At 37.7% G+C, this 27,387-nt stretch overlaps 1 pseudogene across 1 annotated transcript; it reads right to left on the bottom strand.

Annotated features, from left to right (window-relative positions):
* Window positions 1-235: 235 nt before the first annotated feature.
* On the bottom strand, window positions 236-22,257 carry LOC311170190 (peptidyl-prolyl cis-trans isomerase D-like; annotated as a pseudogene). Its single transcript has 3 exons — window positions 22,192-22,257; window positions 9,233-10,194; window positions 236-303 (listed from the first exon to the last, which is right to left on the bottom strand). The product of its transcript is annotated as a peptidyl-prolyl cis-trans isomerase D-like (transcript).
* Between the last annotated feature and the right edge of the window lie 5,130 nt (window positions 22,258-27,387).

Here is a 27,387-nt window from a genome sequence, read left to right as displayed (position 1 = left end):
CACATATGCTATCTAATATTCCAGATTTTGATAATGCTATAGGAATAGACTTATTGCACTCAAGAGACTGATCAAGCACCTAGACCACCTTCAATGTTAGAACCATAGCAGACTCAAACAACAGTTCTCTTTCCAAGTAAATAGCTAGAACAAGCACATACACCATCTACAACTTCAGACAAAGAGGATACTAAAGGCAAATTTCTCTTTCAAGCTCACCATCTAAGACAAGCACCTAACCTAGATTCAGCTTCAAGATCTGAGGAGACTGAAGCCACATTAACTCTTGTTCAAGCTCAAGATCTAGAAGAAACAAAGACATTACCTTCACCTTTAGAGCTGGATCCAGCTAAAATCACAGCTCTCTTTAAAACTTAAGAGTTAGATCAAAAACCAGCATCTCCAGCTTCAGATCAAGAGCAGACTCAAGCCAGTTTTTATTCAATTTGAAGAGTTAGAGCAAGTAAATATCCAGTTACACTTTTAGAGTCAGAGCAGGCTGTTTTAACTCAAATTCTCATTTAACTAAGGATATGGAACAAGCAACCACACCAGGCTCAGCATCACAGTCAGAGCAGGATCAAACCAAAGCTCCCTTTTTAGGTCAAGAGCTAGAACAGGCAGATATGCTAGTTCCCTTGAACGACCCAAAAGAAATCATAGTTTTATTTGAAGTTCAAGAACTACACCTTCTTCAACTTCAGAGCCAGAAAAGACTCAAGATAGAGATCTCATTTAAGCCCTAGAGTTTGAACAAACCTACATAGGTCTCAATTTCAGAGCCAGAGGAAAATCAAGCAACAATTCCAATTCAATTTCCAGGGAACATCACAAAGCCATCTTTCAGCACTTAGCCCAAAACTCCATTAATTTCCAACAATAGTTCCAGTTTCAGAATTTAACCCAACCCTAGCAAGAGTACCATCATTAACTCTTCAACTCCAGAGTACTTTAGCTCCAATTCCAGTGCTCTTGAGTGTTATCTGTTTTAGTTCTAGATCTAGAGGTTCCCAAAGCCAGGCCAGTGCTTAGTTTCAGGCAGAGCCAGTTTCTCCCTCAGCATACCTGGAGTCAATGTCATCTCAGCAGCATTCACCAGCTCCTGCAATTCTTTCCATGCCAGATTCTAAAACAAAACTAGTGACAACTACAGCACCAGAGCAGTCATTCCTCTTCCCTATAATGGCATTTTTGTTTGTTTGTTCTTACATGTATTTAATGGCTTATTTTATTCAGCCACCATTTTATTTACTTAAAATAAAATTTAACACTTTGACCATTTAAATTGTGCATTTAAGTGGCATTAATTATATTCACAATGTTGCAAACCACCACTCGTATCTAGTTTCAGATATAACCTGTACCTATGAATAGTCACTTCTCACCCTCAGCCCCTGACACACAGTAATATTCTTTATGCTTCTATGGATTTATTGATTCTGGATTTTTCATGTTAGTGGTGTTCATGTAATATGTGTCTTTGAATGTCAGGTCAACCAATAGGTGAGGAGACTTAATACTTCTTTTATTTTGACTTTAACAAAAGGCTTTTAAAAAATAAAAAGCAGGTCAGTGATTATAAGAATAGCTTTGCATGTGTTTGATCCAGGTGAAGTTTTGACTTGCAACAGCAGGATCTACTTGAGTTATTTTGAGCATAAGCAATCTTTAAAAAAGTATTAGATGTTTAAGAAAGCTGTGGAAAGGTTATAGCCTCAGGCTGGGAGATATGTAGGTGAGCATAGCCCCAACCCACACCAAAGATCCTTCCATCAGTGACTCCTGCCCATGGTTAGTGTCTTTTGTTTTCTGTGCCCAGAAATGTAGCTCCCCATTGCAGAGAACATAAGTCCACATGGGGAGGACACTTCAAACTCTCCCTGGAGAAAGAAAGTAACCCCTGATTGAATGGGGAGTTGATGAAAGCAGAGATCTACCAGGACTAAGGTGAGCTGCCATAGGTTGGGTCAGACTAGCTACAGGCTCTGTGTTGGTTTACAGAAAGTGGCTAGCAGTTGGGACAAAGTGTGGAGGGAGGTAGTTTTACAATATGGAGCAGGGCACCCATTAATGTTAGAATCCTACTCTCCCATAGAAACTGCGAGACAGGGCCTCCCCTGGTGGTATAGTGGTTCAGCGCTGGGCTGAAAAGCTGCCCGCAGCCTTTGTAGCACTGGTTTGATCCCCGGCCACCAGCAAGCGTCCCACATGGTGCGAGAGACCTCTCCTGCAGCGCCCGCTGCACCCCTCAGCAGTGCATTTCATCAGTCTGCCTGTTCTGCTTCCCATTCTGGCTCTAGTGAATTCTCCCGCACTTTTGACTGTACCCAGTGCTTGTATAAATAAACAAATAAATCTTAAAAAAAAAGAAAAGAAAAACTGGGAGATAGGGGTGCTATCATTCTTGATGTTAAATTTCAAGGAGATAACTCCCAGGTGCTTAAGAAAGCTATTCCTGGGTCATAAAGCTGGCAAGAGACTTATTTAGCTTCTGAAAGATTTGCATATATTTCAAAAGAAATTTACAATGACAATTTTTCTAATGAAATGCTCAAAAAAAGAGGAGGAGGCGCTCCCCTTAATTTCAGCAGAAAGAATCAAGCCTCTTATTTTTAATTGTTTGACCTTAAAATACAATGGAATAGATACTCCCTTACTCTCCTCCCTCTTTCCAATCTCTTGTCAGGTTTCTCCATTAATTGAACCTAGTTGGATCCAGAGGACAAGGAAAGTACATAGTAATGAGATCCACATAGTCTCCAGGGTGAATACAGGGTGGAGAACAGCAGAAAGTGGCTCTAGAAAGCAAAGAAAAGGGGTAAGAGAACAAGAGAAAAATGTTTTACTTTAATTCATTGAAGGCATTTCTATAGGGAGTTGAAGACATTTATCACCAATGGGAGCATAACAGACAAAGAAAGAGAAAGTTCAAAGATGAGTAAGCAAAAATGTGAGATGTTATCGACTAAACACATGAGAAAAGAATTGAAAAACAATGCACTAGATTTAAAAACAGAGACTTATTCACTTTGACACAATTTCAGTGGAGCAGTAAAAATAGGAAGCAGAGTATGGTAGTTTTATAAATGAATAGAATGCCAGAAAATAGAGATGACTGGAAGTGACCCTTATAATATGATGTCTGTGGAGGGAAAGAAAGGATTTCCTCTAATTTCTAGAGTATAAAGAACATTTTTTAGCATGGGAGACATGAACACATTTAATCTCTACTGGAAAATGCTGTGTTATTGACTAAAGAGACATCTAAATGCTTTAAATAATCATGTGTGGGAGAAAGAAGAAAGGAAGATATAGGAGAGAGGGAATTGTTAATTAAGTCTTACACTGAGAAGACAGAAGGAAGTGGAATCCAGAGCACAGCATGGCAGCATAATTTAGGGGTTAAAAATACTGGCTCTGGAGATGGGTGGTGGTAAAAACCAAAAATCCAACTGAGTTCACTTTAAAGATCTAATTGACTTTATTAGACGATTCATGAATTTGGGCAGCATCCCACTTAGCAAATAGAAAGTATTTTTAGGCAGAAAGAGGGCAAGATAAGTGAAGAGGGAATTATTTCAGGCTTAGGTAAACTACCTAAATGGGATGGAAAGAACCTTGTGACAAATTATTTTATTTTCCTTTGATGCATGGAAAAGGCTAACTAGTTGATGCTGACCAGAAAATTCCATACAGATCAGTTATGACTATATTCTTGCCAGAGGGAGGAGGAGGCTTGAAAAAAAGTTAGGTTAGGTATTTAAGGTATTAAGCCTTAGTGGGATTAACTCAAATGTCTTCATTTTAACAGTGATCTAGTTTCAACTCTTGAATTACTCATAAATCAGCCATGTAATCTTGAAGAGAAATAATTTTCTCATTTTTAGGAAATTTCAATGAGCTCACACTTATAAACTGTTTAACATATTGGCCTCCATCTCCTAAACATTCAGTGAGTGATATTTAGTATTATCATTAGTACTAGTAAGAGGCCAGCCTAAGGAAGGAGGACCTCCTCTTCTGTTGTAAAATACGAAAGTAGAAGAGAGAATGACAAGGGAGTAAGACAAACTAGAGGCCCAATGCTATTTTGTTACTAAGAAATAGAATATGCAAGTAGGGAAATGATGTTGGGTTAGGCAGAGGGAGAAAAGTGATTCAAGTTTTATGCAATGAGAATGCTAATTAGGGAAAGAGTTGGATTGCCAAGCAGTGTAGAGCTTCCCGGAGCATGATGGCCTTGAATTTGTGGTGGCACTAATTGGTGTGTGATCTTCCTCTATACAATGGAAAAAGAACCATTTATTGATAATATGTACTAAATTTAGCTCTCATTATCCTAACTGGTAAGAATAAATTAAAACAATGGATTACATAGTTTTCATTTTTTGAAGTAAACAATTTTATTTATAGAATTTTTTTGAAACTGAATGCAGGGACCAATCTATTTTGAATACCTGTCTATAAAGTCATTGAGTATCATGTCAGGCAATGCTGTCAGCTCCAATTTGCAACAGATAAAGAAGCATTAACTTGGGATTAATTATACTGGAGAAAATGAAGGTTGGGAATGAAGAAAATACAGCTGAAGTTGATGCTATAGATAGGAAAAAACAAACATCTTTGCCATGTAGCTTTCGGCAAGAAAAAGGGGTAAGAGCAAGAGAAAAATGTTATGCTTTTAACATTGAAAGTGTCTGTTCCTTCCCTATATCTTACTTCAAAGGAAAAGGTTAGCATTTAGGAATGGGAAGTTAACAATTATGCCACTCATCTCTCTCAAATATCAGATATTTCAAGCAAGGGCTAGCTAACATAGATTCAAGGTTCAGTTCTCTGAAGAGTGCCTGCCTGAAAGACTGGCATTCTACAGTATTGATTAAGAGGGATCCAAATTCTCATGCTCAGCGAAACAAGCCAGAAAGAAAAAGAAAAATACCGGATGGTCTCACTCATAGCAGGAATCTAGAAAACTTAAATAAGAGACCAGGAAAAAGAATAACTATAAGGAAGTGAAAATCAAAATCAACAAACAACTATGAACCAGAGACACTCTATGGGGGGTGGGGGTCAGGGAAAGGAGGGATTGGGGTCAAAATAAGGGGGTTGCAATTGTATGGGGAATATAAAAATAAAATTTAAATTAAAATAAATAAATTAATTAAATAAAAATTTGGAATTCTAATCCAAATTCTTTAGAAAACAGATGTGTAGGAGGCCAAGGATTCTTCCTATTATTAAGATTTCAAGAGTCAGCCTGTATTTTCACTCAGCTCACTTCCCTGGGGACTGATATGGTTTGTCAAATTTTATAATTCTTTCCCTTCTCCTAAAAGTGCTGTGAAAAAGCACACATTTTCTTTAATTAGTAAAATTTTTTGTATCTTTTGGGTATTTTACCACATCCCTTGAAATTGATGGAGCTATTTTGAGACAGATTGAGGCATAGGTGCCTCAGCAGGTTTATAATTTGTAATTCCTTTGAATATTTGTTCAATATTTATTAGAAGACAGACAAAAGAATGGAAAGGAGGAAACGGAAAGTGACTCAGTCTTTGCTGTAAGCAGATACTCTGCACAGCAGCAGCGCAGATCTGGCCTCCAATCCATGTCCTATCTAGCAAAATAAAAACCCTCGAATTATGCAGGCTACTATCTTGGAAGGTATTTGCCCTTTGAGGCACTCATTATTCACCACCCACGCTCTCCTACTTATATTGCCAAACCACTCTTACAATCACATGAGAAGAGTTTGGGTAAATGGAGCTTTCTTGATTTTTAATGTATTTCTAGTGACTTTTTAAAAAGTATATTTTATAGATTATGTTAGGGTTTTAGGGAACTAGTCTAACCCTTAATCCAGCCCAATTTGAGAATCAATGGCAAACAAATTAAACAAAAACAAATACCTCACAATGTCAATTTACTAGAAAAGTCTTATCTGAATCATACCTCACCCTGACATTCTTGGAAATAATCAATAGCAGATTAGCTCCTTGGCATTCAGGCTATGATTCTTAAAGGATCAGGTAGATCCAGCCAAAAGAAATCACACACACACACACACACACACACACAAAACCTGATGGTTGGAAATGGGTGTCATGAAACTCCTAATTAAGTGATATGGCAATTTAAAAAGAGAATGTTAAAGTAAGCTATTGATTTCTTTACTCAGAAATGTTATCAAAGATGATGTCACCATACCAAATTTTTGTGTAATAGGGTAGAGAACTTCTTTTCTGCTTAACACTTCTACTAATTCATAGAATGTATTTGAATAGAGGCTATTGTAATTGTGTTTGTTTGGTAGATTTGTGTATTTGAGAAGTGTATGTATTTTCTTTTTGAGGTTTTTTTCTTTTTCTTTTTTTTTTTTTCTTTCAGAACAGAGCTTCCCACTCACTCCCAAATAAGAGAAGTGTGGGGAAAAAAAGGCATATTTTTACTCAGAAGATTATGTTCTCTTTAATGTGCACACTATTCCAATGGAAATGATGCTTTGGAAAAGGGCACTTGTTATTTATAAAGAAGGTTCTCTTCAGAGGTAGGATTTCTCTAAAATCCCTAACTGATATTTTTGCCTCAGAACATTTCTCTGAGTTTCCAGGATCTCTTTTACTGTTCAGCTACTAGTAAGGGGCGCACTGTCCTTTTGGAGACGTATTAAGGATAGTCAGCATTCCAGAAGAGCTATACTGCATTTTAAAACTCTGACTGGGTTTTTTTTCCTATACATTTTTCTTTTTTCCCTTTACTCCACCACTCACTCAGTGCCTTGAGAGTCCAGAACATTACATTATGACTGCCTGTGAAAGTCATGGTATACCCACCTGCCAGACCCACATATGTGTACATTTTTCCTAATTTCCTCATTAGAACAAACTTTTTTGGGACCAGATTAGCTCAATTTTAAAAAGTCTATTAAAAGGTACAAACTCTGTCTCAGGTGTTCTCCTCTTACAGCAACTAGAACTTATTGAGTGTTTACTCTGTGCTTAATGACTATTTTATAAACTTTAATACATTAACTTACTTAAGTCTCACAACATCCCTCATGATATGTTCTCCTCAAGCAGGAAAAGGAAGCTCAGAGATTGTAGCAACTTGTCTGAAGTCTGCTATGTGGCAGAGATAACTTGAACTCAAGTCACTCTAGCTCTGGAGCCTTTGTAGATCACCTCTGTGCTTTTTTTTTTTTTGTTAGTTTCCACATAAATATAGATTTTCTATTTGTCTATTGTTGAATTTTTAGTTCCACACCATTGTGGTCAGAGAAGATAACATGTATAGTTTCCATCTTGTCAAAATGCTATGATTTCTTTTATGTCCTAAAATATGATCTATCCCAAATAATGTTCTATATGCACTTAAGAAGAATGTGTATTCTGCCAGTTGGATGGAATGTTTTTTATATATCTATTAGTCCATTTGCTATATAGTATGTTTCAATTCCAATATTTCTTTGTTGATTTTCTGTCTGGTACATCTTATTGCTTAAAGTGGAATATTGATGTCTCCTATTAATGTATTGATTATTTTTTCCCTTCAGATCTGTTAGTATCTGTTTAATATATTTAGATGTAGAACAAATATATAGATGTAGAACATCTTAATATATTTAGGTCTTGGATGAATATATATTAGATTGTTATATCTTCTTGACTGTTGACCTCTATTATTATATAGTGACCTTCTTTTCTCTTGTTACTGTTTTGGTTTGAAATCTATTTTGCCTGATATAATATGGCTATTTCAAATTTCCTTTGATTGCCACTTGCACAGAATATCTTCTTCCATTACTTTACTTTGAACCTATGAGTATCTTTATTTATTTATTTTGTGTGGGGGGGGGGGACCCTCGCCGGTGGCCAGGGATCGAACTGGCGCTGCAGAGGCTGCAGGCAGCCTTACAACCCAGCACTCAACCACTGCGCCACCAGGGAAGGCCCTGAACCTATGTGTATCCTTAGAGCCAAAATGAGTTCTGTAGGCAAAGTATCATTAGGTCTTACTTTTTATCCATCCAGCCACTCTGGATCTTTTTATTTGTAAATTTATTGTACCTATATCAATGATTATTGATATATGAGGACCTGCTGCTTCCATTTTGTCATTCACCTTAGGTTGTTTTGTATCTCTTTTGTTTGTTTTTTCTTCTTTTTGCCTACCTTTATAAATTGGCAATTTCCCATTAATTATGCTTTTTCCTTTTTTATGTTTTTGTTAATTTACTCTAGATTTGTGCTTTATGGTTATTATGAGGCTTACATAATAAATCTCAAGATAAGCCAGTCCCTTTTATGCTGATAGAAACATATTTTTGTTTGTCTGTAAAGATGCCACTCTTTTGGTTATCCTAGCTTATTATTATTATTATTTTTTATACAAGCACTGGGTACAGTCAAAAGCATGGGAGGGTGAGAGAATTCACCGAGCCAGAGCAGGGAGCAGAGCAGGCAGAAGGACCAAAGTACACTGCTGAGGGGAGCAGTGGGTGGCAGGAGAGGTCTGCGCACCATTTGGGGCCCTCGCCCAGTGGCCGGGGAGCAGCCGGGGATCGAACCAGCGCTGCAGAGGCTGCGGGCAGCTTCGCAACTCAGTGCTCAACCACTGCGCCACCAGGGAAGCCTGCAGCTTATATTTTTTATGTAACAATATACCTTTTCCTTTCAGCATTTCTTGCAAGGCAGGTCCAGTGCTAATGAACTTCCTTAGCTTTTGTTTAGAAGTCTCTATTTTTCCTTCATATCTGAAGGAAATTTTGTCTTGGCAAGCAATTATTTTCTTTTAGCAATTTGAATATGTCATTCTACTTTCTTCTAGTCAGAGTTTCTAGTCTAGATTTTCTCCTGAGTAATCTGTAGATAGCCTAGGTAGGTTATTCTCACTTTTACCATTGTTTCCTTTCATACTAATTTTTTTAAGCTTTCATCTGCTTATTTATTAAGACACATCTTTTAGAGTTTAAAAATAGGTTAGACACCATTAGTCTTGTGAATAATGCAAAGAGACTTTATTTTTAAAAAAATCAAGTTCACTGTATTTTGTAGCATTATTTTATTAAGAGCGAACCCTTATCAGTTTTCCTAAACTATAAATGATGAAGAACTGAAGTGTCAACATATTAGGTGTCATAATAGAAAAAAAACCTGCAAGTTTTCTTGTTGCCTATATACAATGTATATATTTAAGCAAACTGAATTACTTATTATGCAACATTTTTGCACACGTTGCCTTGTTTTATCTTTCAGTGCCTTTATCTTTTGTTTGACTTTCAGCAACTCCACCTGGATAGGCTGATCTTCTGGTGCTACCTCCCGAGCTTTCTTACATTCAGCCAGTGCTTGGTGGGATCCTTTTAATCCTTGCCATCCTTAAGCTCTGCAATACAGTGCTTTGGTATTTTATGGGTCTATTTCAAGAGTCTCCAAACAACTGTCTATTGCTCCCTGCCAATTTGAAATCTTCAGCTTACAAGCACCAATATTCAGCACACAGCTTAAAAGCTACATGTTGCAGTTGCCATCTATCTGTTTTATTAATAACAGCCTTTGAAGCTTCCACTTGTCTATATATTTTTATATTTTTTAGTGGCCATCTCTCAGTTCTGGGATTTGAAAAAAGTATTTCCAATATCTTTAAAGACTTCTTAAAACTTTATGTACATCTTTTAAATTCATATCTGCATCCTCAGAGAAATCTGGGTGATTGTCACCAAAACCATCTACTGGGAATATTCCCCAATTCCCCCCTTCCTTCAGTTCTCCACACTCTGCAATTATGCACAACTTGGAAGGTTTTCCACCATTCACTTCTACATTTTTTAGTATTCTTGCCACACTCATTACTTTAATTATTTGACCAAATACCACGTTTCCCATTCAAATAAGGAGTTGGAACAGTTGTAATAAAGAACTGAGAACTATTTGTATTACAGCTCGCATTTTCCATGCTCAACAAACCCTTCTGATCATGCTTATAAATGAAATTTTCATCTTCAAATTTTTCACCATAAATACTTTCTCCACCTGTCCCATTCTGTTTTGAAAAGTCAACACCCTGAATCATAAATATCTTAATAATTCAGAAAGGGCATCCCTTGAAATGGAGAGGTTTTCCAGTGGTAGGTCCAGTGCCTTTTTTCTCTAGCACATAATCAATGAAAATTTTCTGCAGTTTTGGGTACAGTATCTGAAAAAAAAATCAAAGACAATTCAACCAACTTGCTCTCCTCCGATGTCGATATCAAATGATGGAGATGCTGGGTTTACTAGTGTTGGAGGGCTCAGCCTGAGTGGACAGATAGGATATTTTGACTTGCAGATGTGTTTGGAAGTGGGCTCAGGCCCACTGGGCAGCTCTAACCCAGGGACTCCTCTCTCCCTGAAAAGCAAGAATCAGTATTAATTTCTGACCTTTGATTTTTGATAGTTTGGTTATAATGTGCCTTGGTAAGTTCTTTTGGCATTGAGATAATAGGGTGATCTATTGGTTTCTTGAACATGGATGCCCATGTCTTTCCCCAGGGCTGAGACATTTCAGCAGTTATCTGTTTAAATAAATGCTCTGCTCCCTTCTCTCGATCATTTTCCTCTGGAATTCCTCTTATCCTGATACTTCCCTTTTTGATTGAGCCCCACAGATAAACTAGTTTTCTTCACTCATTTTTATTCCTTTCTCTTTATTCTATTCAAAATTCCTTTCTTCTAAATACATCTGTTCTACTCTACTACAGACATTCTCTTATTGTATTCATCTCATTCATCGAATTATTCAGCTCCAGAATTTCTATTTCTTTATGCCTCTGTCTTTGTAAAGAATTCATTTCATTCACTTATATTTTTCTTAACATTACCGAATTATCCTTTTGAGTTTTCTTATAGCTTATTAGGGTTTTTTCAATACAGCTATTTGAATTCTTTATCAGCTAGATAACTGTATTTCATGGCTTTGAGCTCAGTTGTTAGAAAATTGTTGATATCCTTTGGAAATGGTGTACTTCCTTGATTTTTAGAGTTTCTTTTATTTTTGTGTTATTGCTTTCACATTTGAAGTATTTTTACTGGTTATCTTCAGATGAGATATTGTGATTTAATACTGCTTCTCTGAGGTTTCCTAGATTGATTGTGGATAGAGTTGCTTCACTCTTCTTGCTCCCTCATGTGGTAGAATTCTAAAAATTATTTTCTTCTTTTTTCTTACTAAACTGATTGTGGGAAACTTCTCTTAATTTCCAGAAGGTGGCACTGTAGCTCCAGTTTGTGGTTTTTCTGATCCATTTTTCTGAGATCATTCCCATTACCCAACTTTTTCTCAGAGCTGTGTATGTAAAGGATCTGGGGAGGTGTGGGCTTACCACTTGGGGTGCTGGGAATGCCCTTAGATTGAGTTTGGAGATCCTGTGGAGCGTAGTCCCAGAGGATAGTAGTGAACTGCCAGCCATAATTGTGAAGCAGATAGCAGATCTGCATTCCTTTAATGCCCTTTGATTACTTACTGCTTCCTTCCCTTTCTCCCCCAACCTCCCACCTCGTGCCCTGGCCAGGAGATCCCACCTTAATACTAGAGGGTGATGCTGGATAGAAATGGATTTCTTTCTCCAGCTGGGACCTGCACGAGCAGAATAGTCAGGGATTACTCACTGCTTTCCACCTCCTCTGCAAGGAAGGTCACCACTGCTGGATAAGGTCCCGTGCAGTGTTGCCCTGGGTGGAGTTGGTCCTCCCTCTCTGCGGTGTCCAAACTCATTTCTTTACTGTTCCACTCTCAAGCCAAGTATCTCCTCAGCAGACTGGACTTCTACAAATTCTTTCTCTCCTGTGTGTATCTACCCAGGTCAGCATTCTCCGGGTTTCCCCCCTACCACCGCAAGTAGTTTCTCTCAGTCCCTTTGGGTAAGAGTCCCAGTTGGGCAAGAGTCCTTCAGGTTCCTTGGCATAAGGTGCTGGATCTCACAGCTCCTGCTGAGGCAGTTCGTGGATGAATTTCTAATTAGCTGTTTTTATGTCTTTATACTGCTGGCATCATTCAGATTATATGATTTTTCAAGTTTCATTCTGTTAATTTTGTGTATCACGCTTAACTGATTTGTAGATGTTGAACCACTGTTGCATCCCAGAATAAATCCACTCCCTCATGGTTTATGATCCTTTTAATGTTTTGCTAATTTTTTTTTGGTAATGTTTTGTGGAGAGTTTTTCATCTAAATTTCATTAGTTATGTTCGTCTACAGTGTGCTTGAAGTGTCCTTATGTAGTTTTAGTATCAGAGCGCTATCCTCATAAGTCTGGGAATATCATCTCTTCAATTTTTTGGAAGACTTTGAGAAAGATTGATATTTATTCTTTAAATGTTTGGTAGAATTTGCCAGTGAAGTTGTCTGGTTCTGATCTTTCTTGTGTTGGGAGGGTATTGATCACTGATTACATTTCTTTACTTACCAGTTTGTTCAGACTTTCTGTTTTTCCTGATTCAGTCCTTGTTTACTGAAGTTTACTTTCACTGCCACCCTTGGAAATATGCACAAACGCTGGCTACAGAGTGGAAGAAGGTATGGCATTGGCACTTGGACATAGGAAGTATCAGTAGGCCAGTGAGGAGGGTCTTCAGTTGAGGTATTCCCAGTGACTTGTGGTACACTTCTGCTGGAGCCCTGAACACAATCAGCAGAAACTGCATCCTTTTCATGCTCTCTGATAGACTTATGTGCCTATTTCTTGGGGGCCACACTCCCCCCTGTCATAGAAGTCCAGCCTCAACACCACCTTGGCCTCTATAGAGAATGGGTTTCTCCAGCAGTGTCTCTCAAACTGGGGGAGCCAGGCATTCACTCCCTGCTCTCCCTTTTCCCTGCATGAGAGGTGCCATCTGTTAGTTCATCTCTATGTTCTGCTGCCTTGGGGGAGGTATGGAGCTGGCAAAGTCCCTCATAGTCTCTCCAATATTCATACTATTTTTTTTTCCTCGAACAGAATACTGAAATCTCTCCTCAGGAAACCAAGACTTCCACAAAGGTTCTGTTGTCTTTAGGTGTCAAGTTAGCACTCTCCAGGTACTCCCATGCTACAGCCAAAAGGGCTGAGCCTGGTCCTCAGGTTCCTGCCATTTAGACAACCTGTACTAAGGTTCTTCTGCCTTATTACACAATGTGTAAGTGGAAAAGACGCTTCTTGGAGAGTGGTGCGTAACATGCACAGTTGTACTTTTGCTCATGAATATAAGTCAGTTAAAAGATGGGGGGCGGGGGTGTTGGGGAAAGGAGAACAAAATGAGAACTATTTTTCACCACCATGATATTGACATCACTTCTCACCCTTAATTTCTCATTACCTTGCACCCATGTGGTAAACAAATCTGGGTCAAAAACCTGCTTCCTAGGGCAGGTGGGCTTTCTTTTTATACTCATGGCAGTTTTGTGGGTAACTCAGATTCTTGTGGTCTGATCACACACCTTTATCCTCTCTTCTTCCTTTCCAGGAGTCTTCTTCTCTGAGCTGATTCTAGAATTTCAATTCTTTGGGTAAAAAAAAATAAGCTGAAACATAAGTGGTAAATTTGAATTCATCTTCGGCCACAGCACTTCTTGGAACAACAGACTTTTGTTTAATTATTAATAGTGATATACTTTGATTCCCATTCAGCTATTATTCTTTAATCAAATCTTATAACTGTATTACAGAAGCTAGGGGTAAATGATAGAGAAAAATGTTAGTATTTCTTGGGCCTAATTCAGGATCCTTTCATTAACATGGTAGTTCATATTAAATTCCTATCATTTTAGGCTATCTTAAACTTAAATTCTGGACATTCAGCTTACTAGTAATATAGGCATTTCAATGGAGATTTAAATGTATTTATTTATGTATTGTTTGTGTATATTAATAAGGATTTTTAAGTCCTAAAGACAGAGGGGATTTTTTTAAAGATTTATTTATTTATTTATACAAGAACCGGGGTATAGGCCAGATGCACGCGAGGGTAAGAGGATTCATCAGAGACAGAACAGACAGACTGATGAAATACACTGCTGAGGGGAGCAGTGGGCGTGACAGGAGAGGTCTGCCTTGCCATGTGGGACCCTCGCCAGCCGGCCAGGATCTAACCCGCGCTGCAGAGACTGCAGACAGTTTCACAGCATGGCGCTCAACCACCTACCTGCACCACCAGTGGAGGCCCAGAGGGGAGTTTTTTTAATGTCAAGGTATTTGACTCATGATAGGGTGATAGCTAAATGTGACTTTTTTTATACTGGCATAACATTGGCTTATAATATTATATAGATTTTAGTTGTACAGAATTATAATTTATAAGGCTAGATTTATAAATCAACATTTGCATATACTCTATTATGCTTGTCACCAAAAGTCCATTTTCCACCCATCACCATACAATCACTCTCTTTTTTTGCAATTTATTTATTCCCAGCCCCTCATCCCTTCTGGTAATTACTATTTTGTTCTTAAATTTTAAGAGTTTGTTTTAATTTTATTTTTTCATTTGTTTATTTTCAATGTCATGTGACTAAAATCATATGGTGCTTGTCTTTCTCTATCTGACTTATTTCACTTAGCATAATGTCCTCAAGATTCATCCATACTGTTGTAAATTATAAGACTTCATATTTTTTAGCTGAAAAATATTCTATTGTGTATACATACTACCTCTTTATCAACTCATTCATCTACAGGCACTTAGGATATGTCCACCTCTTGACTACTGTGAATAATGCTGTGATAAACATGAGGGTACATATATCTCTTTGAATTAGTATCTTCATATTCTTTGGATAAATACCCAGAAGTGGAATAGCTGGATTATATGGAATTTCTTAATTTTTTGAGGAATCTGAATACTGTTTTCCATAATGGCTGCAACAATTAACATTCCTACCAACAGTGTAGAAAGGTTCCCTTTATTCTGCAGAGGGTAAAAATTCTTGTATCTATGCAGCTATCTAGACTAGTCAAAGTTCTTCTGGTTTAAGCAACAGAGACTGACCGAGGCAAACTCAGAGGTGAGACTACAGATAACAGGAACTATTTTACAGCTGCTCTGAGGGACAGCCACCAAAAGCCAAAGCAGTTTATCATTTCATCTCTCCTTTTTTCTCAGGGGTCTTTGCTCATCTACTACATTCTCTCATTATTTCTCTCTCTCTCTCTCTCTTTCTTTCACACACACACACACACACACACATCATGTTGTGTTCATTTTTCTTTCTTCAACTAATTGACCCTCTATATTTTTGTTCACTGATTCCAAATTTCATGATAAAGACATAAGAAATCAAGATATTGTTTCAAATCAAGGGATAGGCACCACTGGTCAGGGAATCCAGAGAGGGGGCTGTGGTCCTGCATTGCCATTCATAGTTGCTTACTTCCTAAGTAAGAGGTTTTTTACAGATTCTAAAAAAAAGATCTAAATCATGCTCTTCACTACTAAGATTGTGTACTATTAAAATAAAAACATTAAGTTGTGGGAAATGGAGTGTTTCTATTCAATTCCTATGCATAAGAAAAATGCTGTCTTTCATGGGTGTTTTAGATACACTTTTCTGCAATAGTCAATTACCTTAAAATTTATTGGCTTCAAGTAACATGTATTATCTCATAATTTCTCTAAGTCAGAAATTCAAATGTGGCTTAGCTTGCTCCTCTACTTCAGGTCTCTTAGGCTGCAATCTAAGTCAAGTGTGACAAAATATGACTGAAGAAGGATTCACACTCAAGCTCATACATTTTCACAAATTGTTGAACTGAAGGCCTCAGTTCCCTACTGCTTTTGTGCTCGGAGGCTTCCCTCACTTCCTTACCACTTAGACATCTGCCTAGGGAAGTTCATTACGTGGCAACTAACCTCATCAATGAGAACAAGGAAGAGGGGAAGGGGACAAGAGGTTCACAGTTTTTTAAAAATCAATATTGAAAGTAGCAATACACTAGGTTCAACCCACACTTACAGGGAGAGGATTATATAAGGGTATGGATGGCAGGAGGTGGGGATCACTACAAGACATCTTCAAAGACTACCTACAACAGTTCGGTCCTGTGTCCTACAGTGATTCACATTCCTCTCACATGCAAAGCTCCCACAAAATATAATCTCATTGAAATGGGAAGCAATGATTTGGGCCCCTTTCTCTTCAAACTAGGCTGGTCTGTATTAAAAGAGAAATTTCTATTCTTTCTGAAATGAATTGAAGAGTTACTCTGTACTATAACTTACCAACAGAAAAATTAACATTCATTAAACTGAAAATGTCAACCAAATAATATCCACATCTTTTCTTCCTTTGCTGATCAAAGAAAACCCAACTTTTATGTCATTAGTTTTCATTTTAGAAGCTAAGACACCCACACTAAATCATTAGCTGGAAAATCAAAGAAACACTACTTCCTGATACTCACTGGAGTATCTTCATTGTCCATTCAGAATTTCTGCATTATTATTACATCTTTGGGTTAGCCCTTGGCAATATCCATCACACTATGAGCATTGTAATTATACTAGGTAATATTGATTAGTTGTAATATGAAGGAAAAATTGGGTAAAAGTACAAACAGAGCATTTTAAGTGTGACAGAAATGATGCAGAAAGTGAGCCTCACAGAAATAAGGGGAATGCAGGCCTCCCCAGTGGCGCAATGGTTGAGCGCTGGGTTGCCAAGCTGCCTGCGGCCTCTGCAGCGCCAGTTCTATCCCCGGCTGCTCCCCGGCCACTGGAGGAGGGTCCCGCATGGCGCGCAGACCTCTCCTGCCGCCCGCTGCTCCCCTCAGCAGAGTACTTCGGTCCTTCTGCCTGCTCTGCTCCCCGCTCTGGCTCTGGTGAATTCTCTCACCCTCCCGCGCTTCTGACTGTACCCAGTGCATATATAAACAAACAAACAAACAAACAAATAAATAAATAAATAATACATGCCTCTTAAAAAAATAAATAAAAAAAAGAAATAAGGGGAATGGGAAATCTGTGATGACAGGGATGGGCTGGGAAAGAGAGATGCAAATGGAAACAAGTCTTGAAGAATGAGTTAAAATTAAGTAAAAAAGATAAGGGACATAATAAGCAGCTAGGATATAGAAAATAGAATAGTGGAAGATGGATAGAAGAGAATATGATCAGATTGGGGGGAAGGAGAGTCCTTTTAAAGTAGATTCAGGAATATGGAGGAAAAGAAAATACAACATGTGAATTTATAAGTGAGAATGTCTCTTTTATCCTCAAATCCACTAGTACTTTTATCCTCAAATCCACTAGTACTTAGTTCTGTACTTTGCACATCTAGATTTTTATAAATGTCTATTGATTTGTACTGAATTGAAATGAAATAACTCCTGACCTAAGCATCAAAAGAAGATCTAATGCAAAAATGTGTTGTTGCTTTTTCTGCCTGCTTCTAACCTACGTATGACCTGGTGACAAGTTTCTTCCTGACTCTAGTTTTTACCTGTGATAAAAATCAGCCCTATGATTAAAAGAGCACTGCTACAAGCGGAGATTCACACTGTGCTCATGAGCTCACATCTAGCTTTCCTCAACTTGGCATGCCTCACCACAAATAGCTCTACGGCAAGATAGCTTAGGAACAATTAATTGCCACGTTGTGCATTACCCACAGAAAGCAATTAGAGGAGCCCTTGAAATATCTTCGGTAAATGCATGTCAGCCCTAGGGTTACCAATGTATTTTAAATGTTTAAAATCTGTTCTTCAGGCTTTTATTATATCTACATATATGCTCTAGGATTTTTTTCCTTGTCATATTTAAGTTTTTGAGTGTTTGCATAGTATATACCAAACTATGTATGGTAACCTAGCTAATTTTACCCAATTAACTCTACCCTACCCAAACTACCCAAATTTTCTAGGCTTAAGACTTCAGGGTTCTAAATAATACAAATGTCCTCAACAATATTATACTTATCTGGTTTATATTACTCAAATCCATGTCAAAAATAAAGGGCAGGTGTTAGAAATGTTAATAAAGCTAGCTAAATAACAGCCCACCACTTCCTATAAATTCTTGAGTCAAAATGTTCTAGAGGACCTTTCCTCATTGATTGATGTTTGCAAACCAAAGGATTTAAAACACTGGAATTTACTCACATGTTACTTTTAATTTTCATTTTTCACTTATGTGATCTCATTTGGATTGAGGAGTTGGGTGACCATGGGCAGTTTACAATTTAAACCAGACATCTATGCTATCTGGAACAAATCAAATATGTCCTTTGCCATTCCAAGTATGGGAGCACATGGAAAAAATTGGGAATCAAGACAATCATGAAGTTGGTAAAAATCCATTGGTGATTATTTCTCCTTTTGCTCTAAGGATCCTTTGCCCATTTCATGGGCATTCTTTTTTTTTTTTTTTTTTTTAATAAATTTTATTGTTATATTCCCCATACAATTGCAGCCCCCCATTCTGACCCCAATCCCTCCCCTCCCGCCCCCGCCCCCCTAAAAGTGTCTCTGGTTCATAGTTTTTTGTTGATTTTGATTTTCACTTTCTTATAGTTATTCATTTTCCTGGTCCCTTATTTAAGTTTTCTAGATTCCTGCTATGAGTGAGACCATCCGGTATTTTTCTTTTTCTTTTTGGCTTATTTCACTGAGCATGATCCCTTCCAGCGCCATCCATGTTGCAGCAAATTGCATGTGTTTATCTTTTTTGAATGCTGAGTAATATTCCATGGTATATATGTACCACATCTTCTTGATCCAGTCATCTATTTTTGGGCATTTGGGTTGTTTCCAAAGCTTAGCTATTGTAAACAGTGCTGCTATAAACATAGGGGTGCAGGTGTTCTTTGGAATGGATGTTTCTGTGTCCTTTGGGTAAATACCTAGGAGTGGAATTGCTGGATCATATGGAAGCTCTATGTTTAGTAGGTCCAGAAATCTCCACACAGCTTTCCACAGTGGTTGGACCAGTTTGCACTCCCACCAACAGTGCAGAAGAGTTCCTTTTTCTCCACACCCTCGCCAACATTTGTTGTTGCTAGTTTTTTTAATATGTGCCATTCTCACTGGTGTAAGATGGTATCTCATGGTAGTTTTGATTTGCATTTCCCTGATGACAAGTGATGTTGAACATTTTTTCATATGCCTGTTGGCCATTTGCATTTCCTCTTCAGAGAAGTTTCTTTTAAGCTCTTCTGCTCATGGGCATTCTTTACTGAATTCATTTCTGTGATGTTAATCAGGGCATTTCACTTGTGGACATTTCAGAGCCTTAAATTTGGAAAGAAAGTTTCCATGGAGTGTTAGTTATACAGTCTATGTAACTGGACAATAAAAAATACATATTGATAATCATTCATAGTAATGAGCAATTACTACGGAGGAATAAATATAAGCTCTAAGTCTTACCCGCAAGGAGTTTTCAGCATAGTTGAAAACATAAGACACAGGCATATGTTAGTAAAAGCCTGAAAATGAAACTTCCTCCAATGAGTAATATAGGCAATAAAAGTAATGTTTTCAAACAAAGTAAACAATCCAGTCAAAAAATGGGCAGAAGAGTTAAACAGACACTTCCCCAAAGAGGAAATGCAAATGGCCAACAGGTTTATGAAAGAAATGTTCAGTATCACTTGTAATCAGGGAAATGCAAAACAAAACCACAGTGAGATATCACCTTACACCAGTAAGAATGGCACATATTAAAAAAACTAGCAACAACAAATGTTGGTGAGGATGTGGAGAAAAAGGAACTTTCATACACTGCTGGTGGGAATGCAAACTGGTCCAACAACTATAGAAAGCTGTGTGGAGGTTTCTTAAACTACTAAAAATGGAGCTACCATATGACCCAGCAATTCCATTCCTAGGAATCCACCCAAAGAACACAAAAACGTTAATTCAAATGGATACCTATACCCCGTATGTTTATTGCAGCACTTTTTACAATAGGTAAAATATGGAAACAACCCATATCTTATGCCCAAAAACAGATGCCTGGATCAAGAAGATGTGGTATATATACACAATGGACTACTATTCAGCAATCCAAAAAAAGATAAACTCATGCCATTTGCAGCAACCTGGATGGAGCTGGAAGGGATTATGTTCAGTGAAATAAGTCAGATGGAAAAAGAAAAATACTGGACGGTTCCACTTATGGAAGGAATGTAGGAGAACCAAATAAGGGATCAGGGAAAATAAATTAATTAATTAATTAACATTAACTATAAATCAGGGACATTCTGCAGGGGAAGTGGAATGTCCGCTTCCCTCCACAGGGGAGGGAAGAGCACAAGGGACTATGGTGATGGTGCACGGGTGAACTGGTGGTGGGAATTTTACAGGGACTGCACCTGAGAGGAGAAAGGAAATATTATGCAAAAATGAACAATGATGTAAAACAAACATAAATAAATTTAAAAATAAAAAAATTTTGCAAAGAAAAAAAAGTTTTAGGTTTTCAGAAGTGAGTGGAATCACTTCCATGTTGAGATTTAGGGTGTTTTCAGAGGGTTGTGTTTTCCTAAACACTACCACAATGTTGAACCTAGACCTGGAATGCTGGGGTATTTGGACAGGTACACACAAAGTGTAGGTAATGGTAGTGTTTATAAGAACTTCATAAAGGAAATTAGTGCAAAGCAATAGTGTCAAGTTATAAAGAGGCTATGTTGACAAATAGCTAGAAATGGTGTTACTGGATCATATGGTAGTTCCATTTTGTTTTGTTTTTTTGAGGAATCTCCATACTGTTTTCCACAGAGGTTGCACCAAATTACATTCCCACCAACAGTGGATGAGTGTTCCTTTTTCTCCACATCCTCACTAACTCTTGTTCCTAGTTTTTTTGATATAGGCCATTCTCACAGGGTGAGGTATTATCTAATTGTGGTTTTGATTTGCATTTCCCTTAATGTAAGTGATACTGAACATTTTTATGTGTCTAGACGTCATCTGTTAGTCTTCTTTGGAGAGGTATCTATTCAGGATTTTTGTCTATTTTTTTCATTTTGTGGTGGTGTTGCGTTATATGAATTCTTTATATATTTCAGAAATTAACCCCTCATCAGACATGTCATGTGCAAATTATCTTCTCCCAGTCCATAGGTTTCCTTTCATTTTTGTGGTGGTTTCTTTTGTGTACAAAAGCTTTTGAGTTTGATATAGTCCCATCTGTTTATTTTTGCTTTTGTTTCCTTTGCAGATACATCCCTGCAGTAAATCCAGCATACCCCCTCCTTTTCTTTTATATATTATATGAATTCAGGTCTTGTACCCTAGTCTTTAATCTATTTTTTAATTGATTTTGTGTATAGAGTTAAGTAATGATCTAGTTTGATTTTTTTTTTTTAATGTGGTGGTCCAAGTTTCCAAACCCTATTTATTAAAGAGGTTTTCCTTTCATCATTGTATGGTCATAGCTCCTTTGTTAAAGATTAAATGTCCAAATTTGTGTGGGTTTATTTCTGGTTTCTATTATTTTCCCTTGGCCTGTGTTTCTGTTCACATCAGTACCTACAATAATCTTGCTTTTCTTCTATGCTATGTTGGAGATTTTTAATAAGCAGGAATATCAAAGAATACCAATTTTGTGAGATGAAAAACAAGAGAGATCTATTATAGGGGACAAAGAATAAAAATGCCAGATAGAATGACCTCATTTGAGAAACCACACTTCCTACAACCTAAAGCTCATGTTGGAACTGCACCTTCACATCTTCTCTGAACTGAGACAGATCAAATAGATATGATGCATTTCTATCTCATTTACTGCACTTATGTGCACTTGCATATTTACATGTGTACATGTGTGTATATACGCACGCACACATCTGGTCTAATGGGCACTGTGAGGAGTTCCTATTCAGATAAATATACAGTAGTAGTAGTAGTAGTAGTAGTAGTAGTAGTAGTAGTACTGTTCTTTACTGACAATAAACTTGTAATACTCACTCCTGATGAGAGGTCCTGGCCTCCTTCTGAGGAAAGATTCAGAATAATAAAATTTGGGCATTTAGCTTTACATGCTTTCATCCATAGTGGCAACTGTGAGCCTCTAGCGGACTCGGAGACCTGGGACGCTGATCGTGAAGTACTAATCAGACTGGGGGCTGCTATGAGCAAGGAGCAGTGATTCTCTATTTTTCTCAGCATGGTTTTATAGGCATAGGTACAGAGACATCTGCGTTTTTTCATAAGTCAGAAAAAGCCAAAACAACCTTACCTCGCACACCATGTACGTGAGCTCATACACACACCGCATATGTGAGGCCTTGAGCTTATCGGACATGTCTGCCCTAGAGGGCCTCTGTTGCTAGGTAACGACTGAGGAGACTCCAAGGACAAAGCAAGTTTGGGGCGTCCCTCCTGAGCGGGTTTTCCGCCCTGGTGTAAGTGAGTTTTCTCAAACGTTTCAGTCAGCCCTTTCCTTGCTGTCCTCAGGTCACCTCTCGATCATCTTCATGCAACAGCAACCATCTCAGAGAGGCTTTTCAGAGGCTCTGGTTCTTTTTGGAATTTCTCCTTGATATGACTATGTATAGTCCATTCATGTTCTTGGGCAGAGGAGAAGAGGTTATCCAGAAATTTCAGTGTAATTAAATTCCTCAAATATTCCTTTAAAATAATTATATGCTAAACAGTGCATTAAATGCAAACCATGAAGGATGCAGAGATTAACAGTCTATAGTGTAATCCCTCCAGGAGTTAATTTCATAAAGAAGTTAACATATTTACCTAGATAATGATAACTAATAGCTGAGTGCTAAGAGTTCTAGGGTACATTGACTGGGCTTTGAAACATTGCAGCATTTTAACCACAAGAGTAAATGATATTCTACATATAGAAACAGTAGGGTCACAGTTTAAAGGAAAAGGTATTATTATTAGGTTTGATACATGGATTGAAGGAGGGAGCATAAATGACAAGCCTGGTTGGAATGAGGAATCAGAGACACAGGAATGGAGAAATGGTCATCATATTGAGCAATTAGAAAGATGACTTTCCCAGCAGGAGTTTTAATGCAGTGGTGGGGTCAGAAAATAGTTTGAAAAGCTAAAGTTGAAGCAAAGTGGCATGTGAAAATGTAGAGACAGTAACTGCCATGTCTTATAAGTATTATAAGACATGCAGGTAAAAAGAGAAGAACAGACATTAAAAGGGCTCTTAGGCCTTGATTGAGTTGTTATTTTTCTTGAGTAATGGAAAATTGGATTTGAGTGGTAATTAGTGAGGAAGAAGCCAGAGAGAAATGCACCAACTCTACCAGAGAAGAGATATTTAACAGAGTGACATCATGGAGGATTGAGGGCTAAGGCTGAAGTTACTCTTGTATTGTAAAAAGTTTAGTGTTACCTCTTATTCTAGTCCTACATAAAGCTTCTACAGTCTCTCCCTTTGATTCATTAAATACTCTCATATCTTTGTAATAAAGCACTTCCATTCCTTGATTTAGCTTGATTAGGATTCTGATTCCTATAAACCAAAGACCCATGTATTAGACATCTTCTCAAATTATGTGACTGGGCTTCTACCTTGTTAACCAAAAAATATCAGTTCTTTCCTGGGCTTGCTTCCTTGGCTTGGGGCTAATGCCCTCTTTTTAGCTCTCCTTCTAGAGCACTGGATCCTCCATCACTCTCCTTCCCCTTTTGTCACTGATGGGAGTCTCAAAATTGATAGATCTCCTGGACTATAAATGCCAGCTTCAGGCATACTTAGAGGTCTGTGATGCTCTCTAGGTTGAACCTTACAATATTAAAGCTTGGCATAATAACTTGGCTTCTTCCTGTCTCAAATAATAGGTAACATTGGTTGAGCACTTACTGTGAGTGTCAGACACTGTGCTAAGCATCATCTCATGCTCTTCACAACTATGATCTCAAGTATGTGCTATTTTAAAATTTTGTAGTCATTTATTCGAATTATAAAGACCACTTATTATGCATTTAGACTTTGTAAATACATCTTAGAATTAGAAATTAGAATGCATGTTCTACTGAGAAAGCAGATAGGTTAACACATAGATAAAAATGTAAATTCAACTTATTGTAAATAGTCTAAAATAATAGTAAAGTCTGATACAAATCCGTGCTTTAGTTCAAACACAGTTTCCACCCTGTCATGCCTGATCTGTAAGTTCTCTCTCTTCTAATAGTTCATTTTTTGCTTAGGATTTGATATGCCTTTTACCCAACCTTTTCATGTTTTGAAAGTAGAGGGTCTCATGAGACAAGGAGCAGATGACATATAACAAAACGAGGCACTCTAGATGTTTACCCTATTGTAAAATAAGTTTTTCTGATGAAAAAGGTTATTTCTGTAGATGACTCTATATCTTCATTACTTAAGGTAATGGTAACAATTTCTCTTGAAATCCACAGGGCCTCAATTGATCTTAGCTCCATATGCCACGGTAACACATATTAGAAAAACTCTCCTCTGGACATTCTGGAATAAAAACCTATCTGAATGTTTTAGGAAGACCCACCCTTTACTACCTTGGCAGGTAGTAAGTCAACTGTTCACTTGTCTCCACACTCAAATGGGTACTTCTGGCTCCTCTGCCACCATGCTAGGTCTTAATGACATAGTCCAGGATAATAGTGCCCTGACTGTTCTCAAATCCTTTCAACCATATCTATTTAGGTGTTTCTAGTTTATCATTTTATCCTTACCCTTCCTAGAGAATATTTTTACTTTCCCTTTCAGAGGACTAAAAATCTCAATCCCAGTTCTGGTTTTACTATTTTAAGGATTGCTAAAGGCTAAGAGGCATAATTCCTGAGGACCTCAGGAAGGAAAGGAATGTGGTATATTTCAAAATTCATTACTCTGTCATAACTAGAGAACATGTATATTAGATGAAATCATCTTTCTTTATACGTTCCTTGTTCCCACATTGCCCTCAAGTCTTGTTCAATCTGTTCAGGGCTACAAACTTGAACACATTTCAGTTTGCCTTCTCTAAAAGGTCACCAAGGCAAAGAGAGATAGGGATTAGGGCTGTCACGCCTGTCAGAATTCCCGGCATGCACATATGGAGCCTATGCTCTGGGGTGTATAGTGGGAGTTCTCATGAACCCAGACAATTAGTCAGTTTGTTCATCATTCTGTCTGGAAGAGATTCGGTTCAAGATTCCTCCCTCTCCAGGCCCAGCTGCCTCTGTCTTCCCACCTTTCCATTTAACAATCTGTGGGCTTAGTCAAAATTGATTTTTCAAAACGAAAGGAATAAAGTAACTTTTTAAGGATGTTGGAATATTGATCCTATACTTTAGTAGGAGATAAATAATAAATAAATCCCATTGAATTACAACAACTTTCCCCTAGGTAATTTAGCTTGTTTATAGAAAAAATATTTTTTAATTTGTGTTCTTCATTTGTAGAGGATCTAGATAATGCAGAACTGTGTTTAGTATCCGATTTCATAAATTAGAGTGAAGAAAAGGTTTACTTTACACATTTTTTTAACCAGAGAACACATTGTACTTAATATAGGAAGAAAATAGGAAGAAAAACTTCTATATGAAAAACAATCTGAATAAGATGCTAAAACTTTGCACTTCATAATTCAGATTTAGTTATTTAATAACTATTTCCTAGGATGACTTAAAGGGTACATTAAAGTGAGAACCTGTTTTTGTGGGATGAATAACCCACAAAATGGTTAAACTTATGTTGAAAACCTCCAGTGGCTTCTCGCTGACCTTACTGTGGTCTCTTGGAGCACTACATGTTCTGTCTATGGCCTACCTCTCTCTCTAGCCTCAGCTCATACCTACTCATACTTTTGATGTCAGCTACTGACCTCAGTCAATCTGGAATCCCTCTTGTTTCTCACCCATTCCCACATGACACTGACTTTGGGGAAAATCTTGGTTAGTTGTCTGATAGACTGTCCACATGCTCAATCAGATGAAGGCAGATTAAGGTCTGTTTTTGTACAGTCTTAGAGTTAAGAATATTTTTTATATTTTTAAAGAATTGTAAAAGAAATAAAAAGAGTAAGAAGGAAAAGGAGGAACAGAAGCAGAAAGAGGAAGAGAAGGAACAGAAGCGGAAAGAGGGAGAGAGGGAAGAGGAAAAGGTCTTCAAAGCCTAAAAGGTTTACTATGTGGCTCTCTACAAAAAAAGTTTTCTGACTTCTATTCTAGATTTTTCTATTACCTCAAAGTCTTAGCTTATACCTAATTTCCTTTAATTTTTGGCAAATTGAAAAACAGATCTAGAACTGTATTGTCTAGCACTGTAGTCAGCAGTCACATCTGACAATTGAGCACTTATTTTATAGTTATTTTTATCTCCAAGGTCAAAATTCATTTGTGGCTAAAAGATTATCAGTTGTTTTGGGATGCTTACCATACAAACACATGTCCCATCTGATATGAATCCCAAGAAGAGGAAGCAGTTCCAACCTTCTATGCTGGAAGCTGAAAATAAGGTAGATATTCTGTGTGTGCCAATCAAGTGGCAAGACTCAGTCAATTTGATCTGTCACTCAGATCTTGAATCCTGAGGGGTGACACAGAGAACAAGGTTGTCTTACTATGGTGGCTATGGTAGATGCAGAATTGTGGCAGTGAATAGGGGCACAATCCAGCAGCAGAGCTATTGAGTGTCCAGTGACCTGAGCACCCTCTTTCAGTGGGACTGATCTTTGCTAAGCCTTGTCTCAGGATTCCTGTTTGTCACCAAAGCCTTTCTATCTATTTTAAAGTTCTTGTGTGATCCCCACAATACATTACCTCTCTTTTAAAAAAAAAATCTAGTTGACATAGAAGGTTGTAGCTAAGAATGCTGGTTGGTACAAAGAGAAAGAGATCCAAGAGGAAACCCATCTTTTATAGCTTCTCTTCCTCTCTTAGGGACCGAGTGTCTGACATCTTGGTCATTCAGATGGATACTTCATTCATGCTCAGATTTGCAAAACATGCCATCACAGGTTTGTTGACAAAAAGATATTCAGCTACAGGAAGTTGTCCAGGATTGTGGAGAATCTTTAAACCAGAGAGGACAAAGTAACTAGTAATAGTGTACAGATTTCTGTCTGCAGGCACACAGCATACCTTCTCTCTTATCCTCTTAATTTCTCACAATTTTTATTTCCCAAGACTTTCAATCTGCCAGGTGCAAATGAGAAAACTAACACCATAAAGCAATTCTCACTCAGGGACTAATAGACATCAGCATCCCACCACCCTTTGTGGGGAGTATTTATATTATGAAAATTAACAGCAACATGTTCAGTACAAGGATGTCAATTCAATGCTAAAGATCTCATCCACATGATTGGTAAGTAGGGAGGCTTTCTTCATGCATTTTGGATCTATCCGTTCATGCTCATTACTAGAGTCTACGTTCACCTTGAGTCTGTTTCTGTGTATAGCTTAAGCATTTTGATGAGTTTTCTAGCAAGTA

Source organism: Talpa europaea, assembly GCF_964194135.1.
Source record: "Talpa europaea genome assembly, chromosome: 4".
NCBI classification, from domain to species: Eukaryota; Metazoa; Chordata; class Mammalia; order Eulipotyphla; family Talpidae; genus Talpa; species Talpa europaea.
Note: the sequence above shows the minus strand (reverse complement) of the source record. Positions and strands in the feature narration are given on the sequence as shown.